Genomic DNA, 17862 nt, shown 5'->3' on the forward strand with positions numbered 1-17862 from the left:
ATAACTTTCCTTCCAAGGAGTAAGCATCTTTTAATTTTATGGCTGCAGTCACCATCTGCAGTGATTTTGGAGCCCAAAAAAATAAAGTCTGACACTGTTTCCCCATCTATTTCCCATGAAATGATGGGACCAGATACCATGATCTTCGTTTTCTGAATGTTGAGCTTTAAGCCAACTTTTTCACTCTCCTCTTTCACTTTCATCAAGAGGCTTTTTAGTTCCTCTTCCATAGTCTTTAGCTAATATATCTTGTCTGAAGCATATCTGTGATACAGAAAAGACATAAGGATGTGTCTAACACAGAAGACCAACAACCATTCATTGGGGCAGTATTCCATTTTTAATGCTATTTTTAAAATTCTGTAGTAATTTATTTTTTCCTTTATCACTACGATTAATGACTATGCTATGTGCAGTAGACAGTGGCTTTTGGACCTATAGCATCCATTCTTTCCCCTCCCTTCATCAGTGTACCATTCCATTTTGAGTATTTTCTCTCCTCGCCTCTCAGTCCACAGTAGTAATGGCATAACTGATTCCACACCCAACTTCACAGATGTCATGTGACCCAGGCTCCAGCAATCAGTCGCAGATTTTGCTGGCCACAGTGATTGTTTCAGAGAAAGGCATCAGAAACGTAAGGTGCCATGAGATTCTTAGTGAAACGTTTGGACCTTAATTTGAGCATAATGAGAATAAACAGTTGCTAGAACCACTTTGAAACCCCAGGATGCCCAAGAATGAATCCAACACATAACAGAGACAGCCAAGCAGAGATGGAGAGACTATGTCCTGGAGTCCCTGCTAAGTAAAGCCTTGCATGAAACCAGATTTACCTGGAATGGTGAGTTTTACATCAGTGAATAAATTCCCTCTTGACTTAATTTGGGGTGGCTTTTATGTTACAATAGAAATAGTCCTGATACCTGATAAACACTAAAGACTAACTCATTTATAAACTTGTTAAATGGTTCTGCCATAGCCTTTAGCCATAACATTCATCCTCAAAGATGAACTCATAAAGTGAATTCATCCACTTTACCTGGTGGCTCAGCAGTAAAGAATCTGCTTGCCAGTGCAGGAGATGTGGGTTCGATCCCCTCTCAACAGGGGAGTCTGGCAGGCTACAGTCCATGGGTCACAAAGAGTCAGACATGACTTAGCAACTCTACAACACCAACAGCATCCTCAAATGCATTCATCAACATATTACATTCAGTTCAGTTCAGTTCAGTCGCTCAGTCGTGTCCGATTCTTTGCGACCCCATGAATCGCAGCACGCCAGGCCTCCCTGTCAATCACCAACTCCTGGAGTTAGAGAAGATTTATTTTCTCTCCCGATTTTCAGCCGTCGTCTTTTTTTTTTTTTTTTTTTGCAGTATTTTTCTGGATTTAAAAATCAAACAGTCAAGTTCACTGCATATTAACTTACTTTTTTGCATATTTGAAAATAATTTCTTAAACACAGTCCCTACAATCCCTCACTATGATTCACTGAACTAAAAGACCAATACAGCCTTTGTAAAGGCCAGGCAGGAAATAACTAGTAGCTGACTTCATTGAGTCTAGAACAGAGAAACAAGTTTCAAATAATACCTTGTATTTAAACTGTATGATATTTATATTCCAAAGAGCAATCAGCAAAATTCTGATATGATAAGCCCCCACGTGAAAAGTACATCAAACAAAGTTGCTTTGACAGTTTAATGAATGGCATTTACTCCATTCCAAAGTCTTGCAGCTCAGAAACATACTTTGGGCTACATAATTTATCCGTCTAGCTGATACCTTGTCTAAACTGGAAATGTGCTTCTCTCTTTTACTAAAAATACTTGGGTAGCCCCGTGTAAAGTGAACTGCCATTCCCCACTTAATCGTCCTCTCAGGGGACTATTAAGGTGAGACTACCAGGAACGTGGCAGTTTCAATATCAGAACAAGCAGCTGAGACCACCTACAAAATCCATCTCCATTCACTTATCAGGAGAGCTCTGGAAACTTACTTCATTTCTTCTGAGACTTGGTTTCTCCACTGGGAGTTCGGAAATGGCAGAGGCCAAAGCCACCAGCCTCCTAGGGCTAGCGTGAGAACCAAAGATAGCATTGGTCAACTAATGACCCAATTTACAACAATTATGGAAAAGAAAAAAGGTGTACCAAGTAACTTTTGATCTATTTTTACAGATTTTTTTAAATTCCAAACTGTTCCAAATCAGTGATTTAACAAGAGTTTTCCCAGACAGAGAATGAACTTAGGCTTGGGGTATGGGGGAGATTGGGGGAAGGGTTAGTTAGGGAGTTTGGGATGGACATGTACACACTGCTATATTTAAAATGGATAGCCAACAAAGACCGCCTGTATAGCACAGGGAACTCTGCTCAGTGTTACGTGTCAGCCTGGATGGGAGGGGACTTTAGGGGAGAACAGATACATGTGTGTGTGGTTGAACCCCCTTCACTGTTCACCTGAAACTGTCACAACATTGTTAACTGGCTATACTCCAATACAAAATAAAAAGATTAAAAAAAGAAAGAAAGAAATAGAGTTTTCTTATCCAGTCAGTCAGCAAGGGAAGGCTGGACGGTCAGGTGGTTGTCTTTTCCTCCTCTCTGCTCCTGACAGCGGGACTGCAGCACCCAGGACCGGAGTTTCCAGCAGAAATGAGGCACTCGGAGCCTTCTGAGGACAGTGTGCACCCTCAGTCTCGTACAGGGAGAGTTCATTACTGGAGAGCGTGGGTTATGGGTAGGAAGCAAAAACAACAGGCCCCAAACGGCCTAGGGCGGAATTCATTACCTGTGGACTCGCTGCTAATGATTTAGGGAGCACACTGGTGCTTAATATTTTATCTGTTTAGTGCCAATGGGAGGGCGAGGCTCTCACACAAGCCCCGAACTGAGAATCTAGTGCCTGAAATTTCTGTTCTGAAAGACACTGAACTGGGCAAGAGTGAGGCACACTAGGGGAGAACATCCTTTTCCTCTTTGGTTGCTACCACTTCAGAAGCAAAGCCCACGCCTCCTGGAGCTGGTGCTCAGGAGGCACAGCGCCCCCTGGGAGGGGACTGGCAGAGGGGCCTCCAAGGAGGGGGTTTGGGCTGTGGATCCAGCCGCAGCCTGTCGGGCGCGGCCCCCACCCTGTCCTGGAGCCCTGTGTGCGCACACTGCCAGGACAGCAGCAGAGCAGCAAGACACTAGTGGGAACTTGCCGTGCTTTTGTCACGAATCCTGCCAACATTTTGAAAACGCAAGAAGCTTTGGGGTAACGTTCACAGTGGGAAAGAAGAAGAGAGGGCTCCAGGAGCAACAAATGAGTACTAGCTTATTCCTAATATTATTCCTAATATTCTAATATTCAGTGAAGCCAGAGTTGGTGGAGCAGGATTCAAACGCAGACTGTGTGGCTCCAGGGTCTACAGCCCGTGGGAAAAACAAGAGGAAATGAGATGGAGGAAACATCAGTGACAGTCACAGGCAGTTACTGATGTGTTCCACAAGAGTCTTCAAGACCAAAGCTAGAAAGGGAGCCAGACAAGTCACAAGGCTCATGAGGTAGCACATTCAACACACACACACACACACACACACACACACACACACACACACACACACGCACACACGCGCGCGCACACACACACACACTTTGCCCATCTGGGAGGATTGAATTCTTCTAGAGTAGAGATTCCGGCGGACTGAGGGGAGGGGTAGGAGAAGATCGCCAACTTCCACCACAGCCAGCTCGACTTATGGCAGCAAATTACACAGGGCTATTCCCAGGTGGCGCAGTGGTAAAGAATCCACCTGCCCATGGCGGAGATGCAAGAGATGCAGGTTCAATTCCTGGCTTGGGAAGATTCCCTGGAGTAGGAAAAGGCAACCCACTCCAGTATGCTTGCATGAAAAATTCCACTGACAGAAGAGCCTGGCAGGCTACAGTCCATGGGGTCAAAATGAGTCAGACATGACTGAGCAAGCAAGCGACAATTGGTTAAAGAATTCTTCAAACCAAGTCAAAGTGGTTTCATCCAGAGAGAAAAATCTAGGCTATCAAGTGAAATAAAATAACTATACATATTCCAGGCAATCTTCCATAAATATTATTCTCATAAACATGCTTTAGGCAAATGTTGGGCAGCAGATATTTTGAGCCTAGAAAGAGGGAAATTTTGTTTGGCTAATTTAGACCATATCTATGTGCTTCTGAAAAATCAATCAAGAAGGTAAGAAGGATGTTCCATTACAGACATTAAGAAACATGACCTAGAAGGCTACTGAAGAGGCCACCCAACCACCCCATATCAGCATATCTACCTCTTATTCTAGATTTTATTTTTCAAAATAGAATCAATCTAGAAAAATGAATTTAAATTTCAGAAGTCACTAAAATCCTATGCTGCTGCTGCTGCTAAGTCACTTCAGTCATGTCTGACTCTGTGCAACCCCATAGATGGCAGCCCACCAGGCTCCACCATCCTTGGGATTCTCCAGGCAAGAAAATTGGAGTGGGTTGCCATTTCCTTCTTCAATGCATGAAAGTGAAAAGTGAAAGTGAATTCGCTCAGTCGTGCTGACTCTTCCAGACCCCATGGACTGCAGCCTACCAGGCTCTTCCATCCATGGGATTTTCCAGGCAAGAGTCCTGAAATGGGTTGCCATTACCTTCTCCAACTAAAATCCTATATCTTAAGTAATAAGAGTCAATTTGTGTTTTTTAAAAAATGTAAAAGCTGGCATCGAGGTTACACATGCTACAAAACTTCACAGAGAGGGAAGACAAAATGCAGGTGACTGTTTCATTATTTTGTTTGTTTTTAACTTTAATATCCCCATACTGCAACTTCTTCCACTGTAGTAATAAACCAAAATAAAGCCCCTGAGTTGTATAGAGTGAGTGATTTCATTTTTTAAAGCCTAGGGTAATCACATAGCTGGCACCTTATAACTGAACGTGAGATTTTTCTGAAAAAAATGAGATCTACAGATAAGCAGCTCTTCCGTCTAGTTCACCCCACCCCCTGCCCCCCCGACTTCCTCGGTCTATGAGTCAGTGAAATTGTGACTTGCCGGCTGTCTGAGCATGGTGTCCAATCACCGTATATGTCAGGGTGTTCACCAGCTCTGTCTCGTGAAGACGCCATAGGCTGGCCCCAGAGGATAGACTGATAATTTTGCTGATGAATGTCTCATGCTGTTTTTAAGGAGAACGTTTTTCGCTTTTGCCACAAATGGCTATAAATCTAGCCTGGCCTCATCCGCTTCTTCAGGTGGACCTCATCAGTTGTAAGCATCTTATCAGCAAGAAACAGCCTCTCCTAATGGCTTGATAAATATTCCCGCCTCCCGAGAATCAGTTATCGAGAGATTCAAATCATGGTCAGTACTTAGAGCAGCTATTACTACAGACTTAATGCCGGTTACCCTTTGTACTTATCTCTGTAACCAGAGAGGCTGAATAGCTCTTTTTATGTCTCCACTCCTGGTCACTCAAAGCTAAGTTCATTCAAAATTTCCTCCTGCCTAGGGAGCTCACAGGCCTGTAATAAAACTTGAAGAGATTTGTGTGAATATAAAATAAAATGTATGTTTCCTCTGGCATCCACTCCCTCAGTCCCAAACCTGCCCCAAATTTGGCCCAGGGATAAAGGCACATAAATCTGAAATGGTGCCACAAGTGAAGGCAGAAACAAGCTCCATTGCTCAGCCTAAGACACACTGGTTCCAGGGTGATGTGTTTTTTCTTCTGTCTCTTTAATGACATTGATCTACAGAGTCTGAAATCTGAAAAATAGGGTTTTTTGACATCTCAAACAGGGCTTGGGATTTATGAAAATGTGCCAAGTCACAATAGAAAACCAACACTTTTTCCTGTACAGTCCAAACAACATACCTTTAATGAAAATAATTATAAAATCTCAATTGTTGGGAAGACTGGGGAGAACTGCTAAGTAAAACTGTCACTCCTTTAGGGGAAGTGGGTACCATGTGATACATAAAGAAGAGGGCCTGTAGTTAATAATCTGTATTGTATATTTGAAAGCGGCTGAGAGTAAATTTGAAAAGTTCTCATCACAAGAAAAAAATTGTAACTATGTGTGATAATGGATGTTAACTAGATTTTCATGGTGATCATTTGCAGCATGTACATAAATTGAAGCATTGTGTTGTACATCTGAAACTAATATACTGTTGTATGTCTTATATGTCAATTATATCTCAATTTTTAAAAAATAAGCACATAGAAAAGGGTCTGGAAACCCTTGCAAGGAAAACTGGTGGGCTTTATGCAACATGGTACATCCTCAAGAAAGCTATAAGGTATCTAGGCTCATAACAAGGACTAACAAAAAGTAAAAATCCACAGATACTTTCAGCAGCTCTTAAAACCATCAGTTACCTCTACATTCATAGTTAATTGCATCTTACTATGCAGAGGATTTCCCTGGTGGCTCAGATGGTAAAGAATCTCCTTGCAATGTAGGAGACTCAGGTTCAATCCCTGGGACAAGAAGATTGCCTGGAGAAGGGAATGGCTACCCACTCCAGTATCCTTACCTGGAGAATTCCATGGACAGAGGAACCTGATAGGCTATAATTCATGGGGTCACAAAAGAGCTGGACATGGCTGAAGCACACATGCACACACACAGTATGTCCAGGCTGTATACTGCACTCTGCTTATTTAACTTATATGCAGAGGACACCATGAGAAATGTCGGGCTGGATGAAGCACAAGCTGGCATCAAGATTGCTGGGAGAAATATCAATAACCTCATATATGCAGATGACACCACTCTTATGGCGGAAAGCAAAGAGGAACTAAAGAGCCTCCTGATGAAGGTGAAAGAGGAGAGTGAAAAGCTGGCTTAAATCTCAACATTCAGAAAACGAAGATCATAGCATTTGGTCCTATCACTTCATGGCATATAGATGGGGAAACAATGGAAACAGTGATAGACTTTACTTTTTGGGGCTCCAAAATCACTGCAGACGGTGACTGCAGCCATGAAATTAAAAGACGTTTGCTCCTTGCAAGAAAGCTATGATAAACTTAGGGTCTTAAAAAGCAGAGACATTACTTTGCCGTCAAAGGTCCATAGAGTCAAAGCCATGGTTTTTCCAGTGGTCATGTATGGATGTAAGAGTTGGACCATAAAGAAGGCTGAGCACTGAAGAACTGATGCTTTTGAACTGTGGTGTTGGAGAAGACTCTTGAGAGTCCCTTGGATTGCAAGGAGGTCAAACTAGTCAATCCTAAAGGAAATCAACCCTCAACATTCATTGGAAGGACTGATGCTGAAGCTGAAGCTCCAATATTTTGGGCTCCTGATGCAAAGAGCTGACTGATTAGAAAAGACCCTGATGCTGGGAAAGATAGAAGGCAGGAGGGGAAGGGGACAACAGAGGACGAGATGGTTGGATGGCATCATCGATTCAATGGACATGAATCTGAGCAAGCTCCAGGAGATGGCAAAGGACAGGGAAGCCTGGTGTGCTGCAATCCACGGGCTGCAAAGAGTCAGCCATGACTGAGCGACTGAACAACAATGCATGCAGTGAAGGTGATGATGATACAGAATGTTGATTTCCATCTTGACTTTTGTAGACCTCACAGTTGTATATAGCACTCTGCAGTAGCCTTTGGCTTAGGTCTTCTTTTTTGTATTCTTGTAGCTGACTCAAGGAAATCTTTAGTATAGCTTAAGTTGAGCATCCCCATTTCACTGAGGAGATAACAGGATCAGACAAGATTAAGCAATTTGTCCAGGGAAATGAAATCACTGAGTGATGAGTGTGCACTGTGGTTATATGCCCAGGTTACAGGATTCTGGCTCTTCTCATTGGCCACATGGTCACCATGGCTACCAGGGCTGGGAGGTCATGGGTGTGGGGAGGGGCCCAGCCATGAACCAGAGGGGTAGACTGACCCGTCAGTGGCCATTTCTGGGGCACATACTTACAACCCAGCCACGTCTATATATAGTTTTGGATCACTTGTAAGAACCTCTCTTTGGCAGTTAGTCATTTCCTTTCTTCATAAGGTCATGCTCTTTCTTTTCAAAAACATATTTAATTTATTAATTTGGTTGCAACATTTAGGATCTTTTGTTGTAGCATGTGGGATCTAGTTCCCTGACCAGGGATTGAACCCAGACCCCTTGCCTTGGGAGCTGGGAGTCTTAGCCACTGGACTACCAGGGAAATCCTCTGCCCTGCTCTTTCCAGAGTAAGTAACCTCCTTCCCTTGGTGCTTTGTCAATATCTGATTGCTGATCTTCCCCAGGAAAATTTCAGCCACTGTCAGACTGTCCAAACTCTAACAGTGAGAGGAGACTGGCGAGAACTGGCACAGAAACCTGTGTTCTGCTCTGGGTTATAGGTCTCTAGTCTCATGGTCCCTTCTCAAACCCAGAAACAAGCTGTCTAACCCTTCTGCTGTGAGGCACTGCTAAGAATTACATCCTCCCTGAGGTAGCCAGCAAGGAGAACAAAGATGCCCACCCCATTTTTGGACAGCAAGTGAGCTCAAGATCTGAAATTAGCCCCAGAACTCCCAGGACCATGAAAAATTATTTGCTTAAGAGCTCTTGGTTAAAAAGGAAAGGTTAAATTCCCCCCGCCACACACAAATAACACTTTTTTCCCTGTAAGTGGAAAAACTTGCTAAACCTATGACCTCAAGGTTGACAACTATAATTGTGGTCCTGAACAGATGGCCAAAAAAGAGAAAGATTTTCCTGTTTTTCAACACCTTTCAGTTCTGTACGCATGAGGCGAATGTGCCATTCACTGCCATCTTTCAACCTCTACTGCCTCCTGTACAGAGTTGAAGAAGAAAAGCCATGTTGGGTTCTTCTTTCACACACAGAGATTAAATGGTCAGATAGTGCATACAGAGCCGCATTCCAAGTCCTTCTGAGGCCATTTAGAAGCATTTCATCACTGCTTCTGTTGACTTAGTTTTTCATCTGCTCACAGCTCAGCCCCACCAAGTCTGGGCCTGCCCCCTCTCCCTCCCTCTGAAGCTTTTTCTTCGCAACAAGCTAGGAATCTCCTCACCGCCTCTTACACACCGAGCAGCTAAGGACGGAGTGTATCCTAACTCAGTGAGCTGCAAGTTTGTTGTTTTTTGTTGTTGTTGTTGGCATTCAGACTCTCAGCCCCAAATGAAGATTTTTTCCGTAAATGTTTTATTCTCTTAACTCCGCAAGATACCTTAATCCATTTTTACTATCTCTCATTTCTTATCTGGCATAGAATTTTTCTCATTGATGCATATTCCTCTTGGGTGGCCCTTCTGTCTATTTTTCAAAGTTGTTGTCAGAAAACAACATTGCTTGACAGAAAACTCTGGAGCACTGCACATCAGCTGGACTTTCAGTTTCTGCTGCTCACTGGCTTCTCTAAATCATGGCAGTTTCACGGACTGTCAGCAGGCCTGGCTGAAACTCTGACTTCTAAACGCCTCGCATGTCCTCTAGCTCACCCCTGCAGACGCGTCTTTGGCAGAGCTCGTGCAGGAGGGAACGCCAATGAAGACCAGCCCGTGCCATGGCGACCTCCACAAAGACGGTGGCTCTCTGAGTCAGACTGGAAATATTGGCTGTCAGTGGTGCATGGAAGAGGGAAGGCTTCTGAACGTGGCTTTTAAGCCACCTGAATCAATCACCTGGGTAACTGGGCAAACAGAAAGTTAAGTCAAAAAATAAATTTAAACATCAACCAGTGCCACCCACATGTGAACAGGAGGCAAAGAGTCTGAAGCAGTCTTGAAACAAAAATTCTGAACGGCCCTGAGAATCAAAAGAAATGTAAAGAGTACCTTGGGGCTCAGAGAGGAAGTTCCTTTGGACTGTCCTGCTCTGATTCTAAATGTCTAGAAAAGATTCCTGTGCTTTTTATTAGGATTATTTTTCATGAGCCAGCTCAAACGAGATAGGAACCAACCCCAGTCCATCTCACAAACCCAGACCAGTCTTGCATTTTTCGTGGGGTGCTGCTGCTGCTGCTAAGTCACTTCAGTCGTGTCCGACTCTATGCGACCCCATAGATGGCAGCCCACCAGGCTCCCCTGTCCCTGGGATTCTCCAGGCGAGAACACTGAAGTGGGTTGCCATTTCCTTCTCCAATACATGAAAGTGAAAAGTGAAAGTGAAGTCGCTCAGTCGTGTCCGACTCTCAGTGACCCCATGGACTGCAGCCCACCAGGCTCCTCCGCCCATGGGATTTTCCAGGCAAGAGTGCTGGAGTGGGCATGTCGTACTAATTTACTTCTCCTAATTTGCCTGGAGGCAAATTATTCCAGTAGCTTCTTCTATGGGTCTCAAAGCACTCCAAGGCATCAAGAGAATTAAAATTTGCCCTGGGAAAAATTATTAAGGAGAAGTTCTGGACGTATTTCTAACTGTGACTCCTCTACCAGAAATTCTCCTTGTGGCTAATGATTTTGTGATGTTAATTACTTTTTTCTCCACTTTTTCCTCCTGCTACCCTTGGCCCATATAAGTAGCTCTCCTTTACCTTGCCCAGGGGAAGTCCAATTTATAATCAGTAAGCAGAAAAGTCTCCAAGGTCAAACAGTTAGCAAAAGCCTAAATGTTTAGAACATGATCTCACTGGAGGGGTAAGGAGAAGAGAAGGGAATCTGTGAATAGAAGCAGAGCTAGAAAAGCCTGGGGAGAGATCCAAACAAAGGGGTCTCTGCAGGTCTAGAAGTAAGAGAGCAGGATGCAGAGAAGTTGACTGATCCAGGGTGGCAAGAATTTGGATCTGCCTTCTAGAAGAGCTCACTGGAAGGGGTTGTGAGAGGCATGACCATTAACTGATCTTTGCACAGGCATGATGTTTCCTGCCAGTCTCTCTTCAAGGACTGAGATACTCAGATCTACTCTGCCTGTGGTGACCTCCTTAGACTCACTAAGAGTTCTCGTGCAGCACATGCCTGCTATGCCACAATGGAAATCAGAAGAAAAAAGAAAAGCCTCAAGATTGATTTATTCATTTTCTTAGTTGAAAGTGAAAGTCACTCAGTCATGTCAAACTCTTAGAAACTCCATGGACTATATAGACCATGTAATTCTCCAGGCCAGAACACTGGAGTGGGCAGCCTTTCCCTTCTCCAAGGGATCTTCCCAATCTAGGGATTGAACCCAGGTCTCCTGCATTGCAGGCGGATTCTTAACTAGCTGAGGCACAAAGGAAGCCCAAGAATACTGGAGGGGTAGCCTATCCCTTCTCCAGGGGATCTTCTCGACCCAGGAATTGAACCCACGTCTCCTGCGTTGTAGGTGGATTCTTTACCAACTGAGCTATCAGGGAAGCCCTTTTCTTAGTTGAGGGGCTAGTTTTTCTACAGAACTGTTCGTTCAGGGTTACCGTAGTGGCTCAGTGGTAAAGAATTCACCTGCAAGCGCAGGGGGCATGTGTTTGAGCCCTGGTTTGGGCAGGCCCCACGTGCCGCAGAGCAACCGAGCCCATGTGCCACAACTATTGAGCCTGCGCGCCCTAAGCAACAGGAGAAGCCACCGCCATGGGAAGCCCACACACTGCAACTAGAGGGTGGCCCCCGCTTGCCGCGGCTAGAGGAAAGCCCTGAAAGCAACAAAGACCCAGCACAACCCAATAATTAGTCTTTTATTTTTTAAACTGTTAGCTCACACCATGTAAAATGACTGCAGTTCAGCCGATTGTCGACCCCCAGCAACAGCAATGTCATGTGGCTCCTCAGTGCAGGAAAAGGTAGCTTATCCACACGGCAGGTGCAAATCCTGCAGGGCCGGCAGGGACCGCTGCTTGCCTGAGGGTTTCCCAAAATCAAGGTCTTCCTCGGAAACCCATGCTGCTCCCTTGTTTACCCGTGGAGAACCGACTGAGAGCACTACTGTGATTCCTGGCAGAGGAAAAGTGAGCCGGGGTGTGAGGGGTTAGGTGGCTACAAGCTGGGAACGAGAAGGATCAGAAGTTAAAACACACATCGACCTGGCAGCCGCTCATTTTCTTTTTGGGAGGCTCAGCTTTCCTAAAGAGTGTATGTTTTCCCATCTATTTTGTTTGCCACATTCAAATGTATCCTTGTGTGTGTAAGTGCATCTCTCAACAACAATGAAGTATAAAGTAACAATGGTCCCTCAGTTGCAGGAAAAGCAGTAAAATCATATCCTTCGATCGATGTCAAGAGAAGAAAGGGCTCTGACTTAGGATGTTTTAACAGCAAACCACTTTTGAAAATATTAAAAAGTCCAAGTTGAATAGGCATTCATTAAATACCAAGAAGGGCTTCCCTGGTGGCTCAGGTGGTAAAGAATCTGCCTGCAATGTAAGAGACCTAGGTTCGATCTCTGGGTTGGGAAGATCCCCTGGAGAAGGGAATGGCAACCATTCCAGTATTCTTCTTTGGAGAATTTCATGAACAGAGGAGCCTGGCAGGCTACAGTTCATAGGGTTGCAAGGAGTTGGACGTGATTGAGCAACTAACTTTCAAATACCAAGAAATGCTGAAGGAAGGACCTATCTCCAAACTTCAGTCAAGATCTCTGCTGACAAGCAAAGGAAAACCCAATGGGCCATTTTGCTTGGGTGTATTTGACTTCAGAACTGTCAAGTAGCTCCAAAGCCACCTCTTCCATGAAGTCCTCCAGTATTCCCCCAGCCACAGGTGTTTCTGCCTTCTCTATCTTTTCATGAAAGTTTCGTTATATTGATAGAATGAAATTCTTTGTTGGGTGATGCAAACACCACCCATCTATGAGCACGTACTGTATCCAAGGCATTGTCTTCCATCTCATACGAAGATATGAAAAGTACAGCCCTGCCCTTAAGATTCCTAAGAGCCTAGCAGGCAGCCTTGTTTGTGGACAGTTATGTTGGCCCCTGCCGATGTCTTGTCACGTCCTGTGTCCTCATTAGTCTGCGAGTTCCTTGTGGGTGGAGTTTGTGTTCTGTTCTTTTTCAGTCACCAAGAAGCAGTGTCCGTGCTGTGCTTAGCCTATGCACATATCGTAAGGGCTCCATAAATGCTTGTGTTGAGTCCCTGCACATGGCAATAACTTCAAAACTTGACGGATGGATGGACAGGAAGCACCTGCTCCACACGGTGTCTTCTCCCACAGCCCTTGGCTGCACCTCCTGGCCTGTCTCTGCCAAGCTGCTGCACTCTTGCCCCTTTCTTCACTTGGTCCTCCTAGCCTCACAACTAGGACCATGGTACTAAATCCAAAGCCAGTATACAACTGCCTAAATGTTAATAAGCACCTCCCCCACCCCCCACTGCTGAAAGGGCATATGGTTTGCTTTTCCTTTAAGTACATTTTCTTTAAGACAGTTGCAGCACTCTTTTCCTACTGTGAGTTCTACAGGCCACCCTTTTGCCTCTTCTTTCTTTATGGTGTGGTTTGCTCCTTTCTTAATGTCATCTGACTTGTGAAAGAGTACTTCAGTTCATAAAAAATGTCATGTGTTGGTCAAATTAGATTTAAAGCTGCAAACACTGGCAGGTACATCAAGCCAAGAGGTAGAATTATAGTGAGGAGGTCCAGCGTCTTAATATGGATTCCCCCAAACGCAGACTCAGAGAGACAATGATTTGGGTGCAAGGATTTAGAAGTAATCCCAAGAAACATGGAGAGAGGGAGTGAAGAAATGAAACAGGGAAGGGAAGGAAGTCAACAAAGGAAGTATTAACAAGCAGATGGCCACTCTGGGCAACTGAGCAGGGGGGGGTGGGGGTGGGGGGGGGGGTTGATCCTGCCGAGGACTCTGTGTGACATGGAGAAAATGCCCCTTACTTTGACCCTCCTCAGGATGAAGAGGCCGGGGAATGTACCTACCAACTCCATTCCACCGCTCTGTGACTGAAGACTGCTGTTGGGCATTAATCCCTGTCTCGTCTAGCATGCTCCTGGAGCTAGAAAAAGCTCTCAGCAGACAGAATCAGGAGCCTGAGTTAGGAAGTCTTAGTTTATACACAAAGCTGAATACTGAAGCTGCAGGTGGCTGAAGGGATATGGCTAGACTCCAGCAGCATTGGCCATGCCCACTGATGTATAATGGAACCTAAGACCCAGCAGGACCGACCCTGGGAAGCCTGTGAGAATGCTGCTCCTCGGACTGTGTGTGGAAGGGCATCCAACTGAGAGTGAGAAAGAGACTAAAATCCAGGCCACCTTCTGTTTGCCAAACTGCATGCTCCATTTGGGGCTGCCTCCACCGGGAAGAAGAAAATTTCTCTTTCAAATCTACACCAAGGTGGCAAATGGACCACCAGTGGCCCTGATGACACCACCCCAGTATTACAACAGATATCAAAACAGTAACAGGGTAATGGGGTCTAATTGTATGCACAACAGTCTCCTTGCTGTGAAAAAGAGGGCATGCTAGAATAAGGCAGTACTTGCCAGTGTTTGCACTAGGCAATATTCATTTTTGGATACACGGGTGATTCTTATTGCCAATGTAATTTTTGCTATCACCCCATTCACACAAATCTGAGATCTTCTGCAGCAATATTTAATATATGCTTTATCATGAGCTTTTTTTTTTTCTCTTCCCAGAGGAGATCCGATCTGTCTGATCTTTCTTGAGTAAGGTGACCCTCTCAGATTGTGCCTTCTGCTATCTTTGCCAATCACTGGACCAGAAATCTCAGATTCCCCCGTGCTCCTCATTAGAGGGACTGGCCTGCCAGTGCTGTCTCTGATTATTACACAGTTTGGAATTGCAATCAGTGTTGTGGCTCCCACTTCCCACATTTACAACAGACACATTCACTTTGTTGAGCATTAACTTTCCTGCACTCGCCTATGCTTCTGGGCAAGGGCTTTTAATGTTCCTTTTCTCCTCTACAAACTGTGGTTTGCATGTTTTCCATCTGACTGCTTAATGGCAGGATGCCTTTCTCCACCTCATGTACAAATTGAGTTTTCTGATCGTAGGTTATTTACTTAGTCTTTGAAATCCTGCAACTTGCCCCTGTTTTTCATACTGACTGAGTAACTCCTGCAGCATAAAAGAACTCAGGGGTAGTCTCCCAAAGCAGAACTCAGGTCAAGGACCCTTTAAGTTCTGACGGCTATAAGACCTTGTGAAGACCCCCTTGGGGGCTTTTCTATCTTGGCAATTGTTCAGTTCCTGGAATCAGAGAAAGTTAGGGCAGGGCAAGGTCTTGGAGATCATCCCAAAGTGAATCTAATGTCTGTAGCGTGTAGATTACAATACCTGGCTGAGATCTGATGAAGAGAGATTATTTTAAGGAGAACAAAATGTGTTCATTCTCTCATCATGGCTTTACTTAAAATGGGAGGAGACACATGGATCATGAAGAGCAGAAATTCCATGATGGATATCTTGGCATAAGCTTGAGATTTTCTACTGTTACTTTATACCTAATTGTTGATAGCTATCATCAAGGCCTCAGCTCTAACCTTGGGTACTCTGCAGACACAGTAGTTAAGAGGTGGCAATTGGCACAAAAGCACACTTCAAACATAATGAAATTTAGTCTCATACACAAAATTTTATATAACTTTATAATAATCAGAGATGACAATTTCACATTCTGAAAATAGGTATGTACAGGAAACTACTACATATTTAAGGAACTCAAATTCCAGGTGCCTGCTTTTATACCTACTTTTATAAAATGATTAAATTAATATTAATGTTAATGATAAAACAGTTGAACAAGCCCATCTGACTTTCAGTACATGAGAAACAATTTTGTTGGATATCATAAAGTTTCTTTTATCAGTTTGTAACCTGTTACCATATTGCCATTTATGTTTCTAACTTGAAATTTGATCCTTCAACTCCTATAACAACTTGTGTTTTAAAGATTTAGTAGGGGTAATTTTTTTTTTTTAGTAATTGGAGCCACTTGAAATAATGGAATAGTGGCTTTGGGGGTCAGACAAGCCTGTGTTTAAATCCCACTGATTTTAGCTCTGTGACGTCAATCAAATTATTTCATTCGCTAAGCTTACCCTCCATCTGAGAAACCTGAGCTAATAATGTCTCATGCAAATGCTGAGAGATTAAATGAGATATATCTTAAAAATTAAATGAGTATATCTTAAAAACAAATGTAGTGTCTGACACATAATAGGTCTAGATCTTACCAAATCCTCTATCTATTCATCTGCCTATCTATCATCTATATATCTATCTTTCTCTATATATCTCCTGACTTTCTTATATGATCATATCAAGAACTCTAGTAAAATATTCTCTCTCTCCCAATTTAAAAAAAAAAGTGTCTATGAAGATTTGCTAATCTTCTACATATTTTCTTTTAGGACAATATTTTTGCCCCTTGTAGGTCAGATGCTGAGCTTCATATTTTTGAGGACTGTGATTAGGCCTGTTTCTTCCAGCACTCCTACTGCTAGATTCTGCTTTGGTACAAGAGTTCAGCAGGATTTGTTGCTGTGTTGTCGTTTAGTTCCTAAGACGTGTCTGACTCTTTGCAACCCCACGGACTATAGCCTGCCAGGCTCCTCTGTCCATGGGATTTTCTAGGCAAGAATACTGGAGTGGCTTGCCATTTCCTTTCCCAGGGGATCTTCCTGACCCAGGGATGGAACCTGCGTCTCCTGCATTGGTAGGCAGATTTTTTACCACTGAGCCACCAGGGAAGCTAGTCAGTTCCCCTAGCTGACTCCTTAATATAAAAGATACCATCACCATGCTGTCTTGTTTTATCTGATTCTCTTACCACTCCTCTAATAGCTGTTCCTGCTACCTTCAGTTTGGAAACTGGCAAATATAGTTAGTTCCTCATTAGCTTTTCTCTACCCTATCAACTGTGATTTTATGGCAAACACTCTTGGCCAACATATGGAGAAACTGGAGAAGTTGTTTGAGGAGTTTGTTTTTTAACTTTTTATTTTATATTGGAATATAGCCAATTAACAATGCTGTGATATTTCCAGGTGGACAGCAAAGGGATTCAGTCATAGATGTACATGTATCCATTCTCCCCCAATATTTTCTTTTTAATGAAACCATTTTGAAGCTGTGCCACAAATCATTGAAGAGATAATGCAAATTTTTGTCTGGCAGATGCTAAGGTTTATTGAGCATCTCTTAAGAAAGGACAAGCCAGAAGCTCCTCTGTTAAGTCCTCAGTGTCGGGCCTTGAAATGTATGTTTGTGGTCCCCTTCTCTCTCTCTTATGTGGAGACAAGCCTAAGGCCAACCCCCTGAGGAAGCACTGTGTGACGCTGGGAATCACCAACCGCTCATGACTGCTCTAGAGACTGGGTCCTTCTTCAGGTGCCCTGGAGGCCTCCACAGTGAGGCCAAGTGGCCTGTGTATTCTTCTCAGAATAATCTTAAAAATAATGAAAGGCAGTACATAACATGTTAAGGGAAAATAATATATTAAAATATAGTTAACAAATTATTTTATTTTGCTATGTGCTTTGCACTAGTGCACAAGACAAGATCTTGTGGCAGGTCTAATAATTACCAAAATTCCTAGTAGCGATGAGCATAGATAATAATTAGAGATATCTGAAACAACAGTGAAATGACATGAAGATATCCATGGGTTTTAGCAGTGACAAAGTCGTACATATCAACTAGTACCATAATGGTTTTTTCCTATACCTGTAATGTAAGGGAATGCTAAATCTCAGATATCAGCAAAAATAAAGATATCATTTTTTTCCCATCCAAGTGTATGGATGTCCCTGAATTCTGCTTCACCAACTCCTTGGATATTCATGGTCCTCAGGGTAAGAATCCGTGGGTCTCAGCTCCCAGTGTGTGAACCAAACTTTCTGGTTAGAGATTCTCACCCTCTGGCCTGTCTCATTGCCAAAGTTGCAAGGACTGAAAAGTCAATTCCTTGCCAATGGCAAGAGACAAA

This window comes from Ovis aries, chromosome 4 (assembly GCF_016772045.2).
Source record: "Ovis aries strain OAR_USU_Benz2616 breed Rambouillet chromosome 4, ARS-UI_Ramb_v3.0, whole genome shotgun sequence".
NCBI classification, from domain to species: domain Eukaryota; kingdom Metazoa; phylum Chordata; class Mammalia; order Artiodactyla; family Bovidae; genus Ovis; species Ovis aries.